This window comes from Camellia sinensis, chromosome 8 (genome assembly GCF_055761805.1).
Source record: "Camellia sinensis isolate YWXY chromosome 8, ASM5576180v1, whole genome shotgun sequence".
In the NCBI taxonomy this organism is placed as follows: Eukaryota; Viridiplantae; Streptophyta; class Magnoliopsida; order Ericales; family Theaceae; genus Camellia; species Camellia sinensis.
In genome coordinates, this window is record NC_138968.1 from 153,172,009 (window position 1) to 153,181,755 (window position 9,747).

Below are 9,747 nucleotides of genomic sequence, written 5' to 3' on the forward strand. Positions count from 1 at the left end.
TTTTGAGCATATCATTTGCATTTTGCCCCTGAACTACGCTGGTTTGATTCCTTGCAAAGGGATACGTGGGGCAACCTTCAGGTTCAACCAATTGCATTTGTATCTTGTTTGTTTTCCCAAGTCTTATGGCCTTGTCAAAAGGGTCGTTTTTGGGCTTTGACATTCACTCACGTCAAGAAATGACTTTGAGCTTTGTCAAAGAGGGGCAACTGTAGACACCCCATTTTGACCAGCCCTAAGACTTGGGCGCTTTCTTTTGATTACCCGATGATGATAATTAGAATGTGTTTCTCACAGAATCCTCAGTAAGAGAGATGGAATTTGAGCTTTAATCCCAACCTTCACGCATTTTTGGCCAAACTATTTTAGACCTTAAAACCCTCTTTTCAAAATATTTTTCCAAATGTTTCTACGATGTTCTGAGGCTCCCATTTTAATTAAAATATTGCACTTTCATTAAACCAAGTAAGGACAAAGTGGAAATAAATGGAAGAAAGGTGAACACTTTGAGAAATATTTAAAAACATCTTGTTTATATGTTTGGAGTTGAAGGAAATGGAAGGGGTTGAAAGAAAACTAGTTGAGGAAAAGAATGAGCATCAAATCATTAAGTAGGAAATGAACAGCCTTTAATAAATTAGACATATCTCTTTGTACACTGGGAATTTAGATATGAGGCCACCATTGGAAAGTAGACTTATGGGACTTCAATTTAGACCCAAGAATCACCTAAAACCAACTCCAGATAAGGGAGATTTGCCCATTTCAAGTTGGACTTGAGAGCAGATTTTGTTGACCTGGCCTGAGGGAAATGAACAGCCTTCACTAAATTAGGCATATCTCTTCGTACACTTGGAATTTAAATGTGAGGCCACCACCATTGGAAATTAGACTTTTGGGGCTTCAATTTAGACCCAAGAATCACTCTAACCCAAGTCCAGATAAGGGAGATATGCCCATTTGAAGTTGGGCTTAATAACAAATTTTGTTAACTCGGCCCAAAACAGTAGCAGCCCCATTTTTCTTGGTTTTGATTCGGTTGGGACACCCCATTTACCTATTTTCTGACCCATTCAAGTGCACCCACTCGTCCTCCATTATCTCCACTCATCCCCCATTGTCAAAAGAAAGTTTTGTTGGCATCCATAAAGGAGTATCACATGGAACCACCTTTGAAAATTTGTCCTCCTATCACATTCTTGTCTCCCACCTTGTCTCCCACCTTCTTTTTGACCGTCACTCTCCCTCATTGCCTATATAGGATGATCATATTGTAAGAGAGGGGGAGGGCCACGAAATTGAAGATAAAAGAGTGAGAAAATGGTGAAAAAAGAGAGAAAAATTGAGTTTTTGAGCCAAAAATATTCCTATCTTCCATATACACCCCATACCTTCCATAGCTACTGAAATTCCTCATTTCCATACACCAAAACCACTCCAAAAATTATGATATAGTCAAAGATTAATTGCCTTGATCATAAGAAAGAGTTTTTAGTGATTGACAATGAGAAAAACTAGAGAGTTAGCCACTTTCCATACCACAAACTCCATAAACTCCATAATTTTGAATTGAGGATTTGAGAACACACTTCTTACACTTGAGGGTGATCAAGACGAAGTTTGGAAATCAAGAAGTTCAATCTTTCTTTGGAATGTGAATTTTTAGTCTTTCATTTTCTTATATTTTATATCTCATATTTATTTTCTTGCTTCTTATTTCATAGTGTTTTGGTATAATCTAAGTGGTTTGTTTATCTCATATTTATTTTCTTACTTTATATTTCATAGTGTGTTGTTATAATCATAGTGGTTTACTTAGCTCATAATTATTTATTTATTTATTTATTTTTATTCGCATGCTTTAATTTCATTTTAGTTTTGTTGTAATCTTGCATGTTCTACCGCATATTTATTTTTTTCTTGTATTAGTCTCATATTAGTTTTGTTGTAATTTTGCATGTTCTATCTTATATTTGTTTTTATTGTTTTAGGCTTATGTTGTAAGTTTGCACTTTTTATTTTATTTTATATTTGTTTTCTTTTTTTTTAATCTAACCAGTAGTGGTTAGTTGTGCCACCTACATATTTTTTGTTTGTTCCTTTTCTTGGTTTCGCAACAAGACAGGTCTTGCTTGGCCTAGTTAGCCGGCCAGCCTATTTGACCAATCGGTTAGCTTCTTCCGGACAAGATGTCGTAATCTCCCAATGTTGACCAATTTCCGCTGACGGTTTCAAAGAACATGAAGCTTTTATTTTATTTATTTTATTTTAAGTGTTTTGCGAGGTTTTTTCTATTTTGATGTAATACTCTCCTCATCCCTCTCCAATTTGGTTTGTAATTATTCTTTAAAATGTTGTAACAATTCCCCGCCCCGCTTCTTTCTATCCCGTTCTTTTACCTGCTTTCTTTATTTGCACATAAACATCATATTTATTTTTCATCATAGTTATGCTTTGTATCCATGTTTCATGCATCTTGATTCGGCTAAGTTTGCATTTGTGGATTTAATCAATTCCTATGTGATTATGTGCGCTACCTCATGTTCTTGAGATGATTCACACATCATATTTTAGAAGCCGAATCTTTAGTTGCATCTCATGAGTAAATTGCATTAGGATTTTGTATATAAGATCATGCATATTTTACTAACTCTGTTTTGTAGCTTGCTTGTGGGGCGTCAAACATGTAAGTTTTTATGCTTTAGCATCCCGTTTGTGTGTGTTTTTCTTACTATGTCTAGCATTCTAACATGAGGTTATTTTCTTATGTGATATAACTCTATGAATGCTTATAGACAGAGGTTGTGTTATTTAATTTGGAATGATGTTGATTTTTATATTTGTAAACTCAATTGATTTGGGTCGTACATCTTTAAAACTCTTTCAAAACTACATGAAATCAAATCATTCCAAAGTGGATGACATAGTCTATTCTTGTATGCTTCACATAGTAAATTGTAGGATTTATTAAATAATCAGAACATGAACATATAAAGAAAATAAAATTCATGTCATGGTTAGTAAAGGCCGATCTTTTGATCGGGTGAGCGGGGGTGCTCAATTAATGACCTTCCCCTCTCATACCTAAGGTTCCGAAACCGAGACAACTTTGGTTATGACGAACAGTGGCCTTGGCATGAGTCATGAGTTTCCTAATTTTTCAAAATATTAGGTGGCAACTCTGAGATCTGATGACGCAATCCATTTTTGACAAAATTGCAATAAAATGGATTTTCAATAAAAGTTGCCAAATCTGGACTCTCATCTATGTTTCACATTGCACTAGTGAGACTAGATCGAAGAGATCTCGGAAGTCCGAACTGTTTAACGTGCGCGGGTACCCCCTGGGCATGTTACACATCGACATTTTCTTTGGCTGATGAGGATCATATACTAGCAAATTCAGTCTGATTCACTCTCAATCAAGAGTCAGTCAGTTCTCTTCTAATTCTTTCATGTTATAAATTGCGTATGTTGTTTCCAAAATCATTTGTGCACACCATGCTAGCTCTGATTTTTGTGATTGCCCTAGTTTATATGCTCTGTTTCAAAAACAGTTTTTTGTATTTGAACTGTTGTATTTGATCTACATGTTCTAATCAGATGCTTTTCAAGCTCAGTTTCATTGTGTGCCTCCTATATGGATAGTTTAAAAGGCCTTTCATAGCTCTTATTTCTTCAGTAACAATTTCATTTTTTTTTTGTTCCTACTTAGTTTTTGGGTATTTTTGTAACCATGTAGATTTATTTGTGTTTAATTTCTTCATTTAATTGGGTTGTTGATAAGGTTCTGTTTGTTAATTTCTTAGCTCGTGTAAATATTATTATGCAGTTCAAGACTGACTTTCTATGGCTACAGCATTCCTCATCCTGCAGATGCTCGAGTAAACATAAGAGTCCAGACAACTGGTAAAGCTTGTCTTTTGTTTTTCTTTCTTCCTCTACTAACATTAAGAGTTATAGTATGTTGAATAGCATTTTTCCCTTGGCATGACTCCTCTTAAAATCCAATCCCAAATGTGCATGTTGATGAAGATATAAGATTGGAGGAGTATGTGCGTTCTGATTGCAGTTTCAATTTAGACACTCAAGATGTGGATATGACTAAGGATTCATCATCCAATTGTGGTTCTGATTCACATAATGAAGATGTGGAAATGGATGTGTCTTTGCTATCGGTGTGCATCTCTGATTCAGCCTTCATGGGATGAGAATCGATTGATGATCAGAGTAGGGAGACAGATTTAGATTCATTATACCAAAAGTATACTGACAAGCTGAGATGGTTTGATTTACTCAATCATGAGAGAACATGTGGTATAAGTAAGTATTCATAATCATGGGCATTATTGCCTAAACGTGGCTAATAAAATTATACACATATTGCACAAGCACATTAGGCTTTTGTGGTATAATTCACTACTTGTCACCATTTTTTGATTTTCTTTAGTAGCATTTTGATTAGTTATTGTGTAGGTGCAATTCTAAACAAGCAATTGTCTCCTACATGTTCATTTGAATGCTTAAAGCAGCCAGTGGAATTGACCTCCATCCCACACATCTCATGGAGCAAGATGTCTAGAAGCAAGCTCTTAAGAAGTTTGGAAAATGACTTCGAATTAGTTTATGTGGCTCACTCATGCTTGTCCTGGGAAGCACTCCATTACCAATACCAAAAGGTTAGGACTGTAATTGCATGCTCTGCTTCTCAAAATGCTTCCTTTTGTGATAACGTTGCAGCAAGATTCCAAAAGTTTCACTCATGAAATCTTTGACAAGATAAAACCATAACCATCTTTTGTTCATTATGTCTTCTTTCTCTATTTGTCTTTCTTCTTCTCCTTTTTATTTTGTTTTGAAAAATGGGGAATGAAGAACCATGACAGCTCGAGTATTCTTCTGTTATGATGAATGAATAACCATTTATTATAAAAGGAACCTTTATATATGTAGCTCACATTTAAGCCGAGGTCCTAGATTTGACTCTTACCCAAGACATCTATATATTGTACTTTTCCTTATCCATGTTATGAAACTGTTGTTATTATTATGCTATAGTATTCACCTTTTAATGGATACCTTTCTGTTTTACTGTAATGGAAAAGGGTTCTCCATTGACAACTTCTCTCTCTGTTGTAGATTAGGGTGTTACGCGAGAAGGCTAAGGGGATTCTAATGGAAGAAAGCAATGTGACCATCTTTTGTCTTGACCCTTCCCGATAGGAATAAACAAACTTATCCAATATGCCATATAATGTGGAAGTAGTAAAGAGTTCAAATTGATTCTTATTCTTCACTTTGATTCTTATGTTTATAAATATATTTTTCTGTACTGCTAGTTATCTGTAATTGATACACTGATGCCTCTTGTATTTTTCTGCACTTATTACGCACATTATCCCATAGTGATTAACTTTATGATATCTTGAATTGAATTGGCATCAAGGTTCTTCACAATCTGCCATCCTCGGTAAAGCTACCATCAACATGCTGATTATGCTGATGCACTAAAGCGTTCTGCCATTGCACTGCCTCTACATGGATGTAAGTCTGGAACTATTTTACATGTGAGACACTTCTATCAGTTCTTTAAGCTTTTAAACATATACCTTTTTCAATTGTAACCAGTGGCCAAGTTGAATGTATTAGTTGAGTAGAAATATCAAAATTCAAATGAAGAATTTTGAATTTATTGCGCTTCTCATTACTTGGATTGGGATTTTTAAAGTTTCTGCTCAACTTAGCAGCCACCTAGAAGTAAACATGATTTTTTAATTTGATTCTTAGCTCTATCTGCTTTTTGGGTTGTTCATTATACTCCATTTGATTTCCTAGAAAATCTATTAAAGAGAAGGAAAATTTTGAATTTATTAGGTTTCGCATCACTTGAATTGGGAATGTAAAACATTTTACTCAACTTAGCGTAGTACAAGTAGATAGCATTAGTTAATTGAATTCTTAATTTTGTTGTCTGTTTGGATTATGGGAAAATCAAAGCATTAGTTACTATCCTCTCTCTATGTACTTCTTGGGTTTTTGATTATACGCCATTTGGTTGTTGATTATACTCCATTTGATTATACTCCATTAATTACTCCTTTTATCAATAGCCCATCTACACCAATACCAACCCAAACCAAGCATAGCAAGACAGACACCACAATAGTTTAGCACTCCACACTACAGCAGTTATAGGAAAAACTAAAAAACTACACTTTTCTGGTTAATTAGCACTCCACACTACAGTTTAGCACTCTTCTGGTTAATTATAGGAAAAACTACACTTTTCCCTCTTGACCTATTACTTTAGTATCTCACTCTACCCCCCTCAACTAAAAAACATTACACTTTGTTGCATTGAACTATCAATTTGGATCATTGTGAACCTTTTGTTAAAGATTCATTACTTAAATAAAAAGGAAAAATTGATAGACATTTCAAACATTGTAAAATGCTTACAATAACCTTATTTACTTTTTTCGTAATTGTCTTATACCCATGGTAGCACCCATAGTTGCTAACATGGCTAAAAGAAAAGAGGGAAGGTGAAAAAGAGAAGGGGACAGAAGAATAAGGTCATTTTAAACATTTTGCAGTATATGAGATGTCTTGTGTATGGCACATGACATCTCATATAGGCGAAAACGGCGATAGGACAAAAATATAGGTGAAAACGGGTTGTTTGGCGCAAAAAATTGGAAATAGCCTCGAAACAACCCTGAGATCATAACAGTCAGCTTGGCCTAGATTAAAGAAATTTGTGAGAGCAAGCGGCGCGTCGATAGGATGCACGGTTAGATATTTAGACAAAAAAATGTGATGAAAAAAGGCAAAAATGGGCTATTTGGGGCCAAAAATTTGAAACAGCCTTGAAATAGCCCGGATATCATAACGGTCACTTCGGCCTAGATTTAACAAACTTGTGAGAGCAAGCGGAAAGTTGATACGACGCACCGTTACATATTTAGACCAAAACAAATGTGATAATCCTAACCTCATATCTTCCACTCCCCTCTCAAACTTACCCTCCTCCAAGTAAAAGTTCAACCAAAGAATTTTGAATCCAGAATTAAAATGCCTTGTTGTTACAGCTCCAAGAATCGAGCCATGCATATGAAGGCCCTCCATATGCAAGAAAGGAGTACGAAATATTCTCTCTTCAAACCTATAGTGAAAAAAAATCTACTAAGTAAATTCATTTTCACTGATTCTTCAATAAATCTTAATGAAAGCAAAAAGAGCTGCACTGTGCAAACAAGGGGGGGAAAAAAACCTTTGGACCAAAATATAGTAGTACAAAGGATATATAACTACAACTAAATTATGAAAACAGATAGCTCCAAAATTTAACTTAGTTTCCATTTTTGAAGCACAGGTCAATATTGGCAAATTGTGGACCAATAGTTAGAATTGTAATGTTTATTGGATATACACATATGAATGCTGTTGTTTTATTTACAAAATGGTAATGATAGTCAATTAATTTGTTCATGTTACCTTTACTTTCCATGGACATGTTTCATTTTTTGTCCAATTTAACAATAATGTGATGTGTAAATATTTTCATAAAAAAATTACCTAACATAATTTCTCTTTTTCTTTGGTACATATAAACAAACCGTTTGAATTCCGCTTCAATTTTCCCCTTCAGTATCATTAGACACTCTTGTATGCCAATATGTATAGTTTATATTTGCTAGTTGGGAAGCTCATTGCATATTATTGTGAACTATTGTTTTATTTAATTATTTTTGACTTGTTCTTCTTTGAATTGCATTTAAGTCCGTTCAAAAAACTAAACAATGAAATACCAAAGTGGTAATGCTATAGACATAAGAATGTTGTTGTTTTATTTACAATTTGATAATGATAGTCATTTAATTTGCTAATGTGACCTTTTCATGGACATTTTCCATTATTTGTCCAATTTTACCTGACATTATTTCTCTTTTTCTTTGGTACAGATGGATGAACTCGTGCACAAAGCTAAATTGTATAGCACAAATTGGCACTTTTTGTATTTTTGGAAGGATTATATATTTTTGTATAGATGTACATGGAAAATATTATGGTAGACTAGTAGTTATATTTTTGGATGGGTGTGTATGGAAAATATTTGGCAGACTACTAGTTATATTTTTGGGTTGATGCACATGGATAAAAATTTAAAACATAATAATAAGTACTTGTTATGTTTTAAATTTTTGTGCTAGATGAAATATGTAGTTTGGAATTACTTGTGGATGAAACTTAGAATAGTTGCTGACTTTAATTAAACAGGTTCAGAAATGATATATATATATATATATATATGTATTTTGTTGAATGTTCATGATTCAATTTATTTGTTGGTTTGAATGATTTTTATTACAAATTATATTGAATAAATTGGATGGATTATTATAAATTACAGGTTTATTTTGTTGGATGTTGGCGACCAAATTTTGGTTTTGCTTTTCTAGTTTTGGGGACCAATTGATTAGTCGAGAAAAATAAATTATACTTTTGCCAACTAAATAAAGTAGTCGGTGTATCACTAAGCACATTTGGCTACAAAATAATTAGTCGTTAAAATTATTAATTTTGGCAACCAAAGGATTTGGTTGCGAATAGGTCTATTACCCACTAAAGTTTTAGTTGCGCAAACATTTCTTTTGGCGACAAACATGTTTGGTCGTGGAATGTGACAATTGATGACTAATTATTTTGGTCGTGGAATGTGACAATTGGCGACCAAACTAAGAGGTCGTAGAATGTCACAATTGGCGACCAAAATTTTTGGTCGTAAAATGTCGCAATTGATGACCAAAATTTTTTGGTCGTGGAATGTCACAATTGGCGACCAAACTTTTTGGTCGTTGAATGTGATAATTGGCGACCAAACTTTTTGGTCGTGGAATGTGACAATTGGCGACTAAGATATTTGGTCGGGAAAATATCACTTTTCATGACCAAAGTGTTTTAGCGACAAAATGGATTAGTCGCAAGAATGACATATTTAGCGACCAAAAATTTAGTCGGCAAATCCAACTTTTCCCGACCAACCAAAATTTTGGTTGCAAATTGCTTTTGCTGACCCTCAATTGGCGACCAAAGTAGCGACCAAAAAAATTGGTTGCAAATAACTTTTGCCGACTAAAAATGAGCTTTTAGCAACCAATTTTTTGGTCAGCAAAGGTGTTATTTCTTGTAGGGAACGCTTGGTTCTTCTATTTGGAATTGAAGCTTGAACAACCCTTCCAAATCTTTGAAAAATGCCCTTCAAGGATTCCACCTGCAACTGCTCTAGAATGTTGGCTATAAAGATGGCAGAGGATGTTCTAGGCTTTCTTTGCTCTCTAGAAACAACCGTCCATTCATGATCAACTACCCCATTCTTTGGACCAACTTCCATACATCTCTCCATCTCAAGTTCTTCTCTCTAATCCTCGGCTTATTAGTGGTTGTTTGTTGATGTCAAGAAACATAAGACAAATGTTGAAAATATTACTGGTGCATTACTTGGTGTTGGAAGAATCATGTTTTCTAATTAATAGATTTAAATCGATGTAAAAAATATATTTTAGCCATTAGATGTATATAAAATGTTTCAAATATCATTTTTATTGAGTTTAATAGCTAATATATATATATATATATATAGATTTTACTTAATAAAAATAGACAAATAATTTATATTGAAAACAAATGGGTAAATTACAAACACACTCCTAAGGTTTACTTAAATTACAAATTATCCCCTGTGGT

At 34.1% G+C, this 9,747-nt stretch overlaps 1 long non-coding RNA gene across 1 annotated transcript; it reads left to right on the top strand.

The window, feature by feature from the left end:
• The first annotated feature begins 1,305 nt into the window (after positions 1 to 1,305).
• Positions 1,306 to 8,237, top strand: LOC145796713 (uncharacterized). The gene is made up of 3 exons (XR_014337200.1): positions 1,306 to 4,679; positions 5,140 to 5,544; positions 7,965 to 8,237. It is a non-coding gene; the product is annotated as an uncharacterized LOC145796713 (long non-coding RNA).
• The last annotated feature ends 1,510 nt before the right edge of the window (positions 8,238 to 9,747 follow it).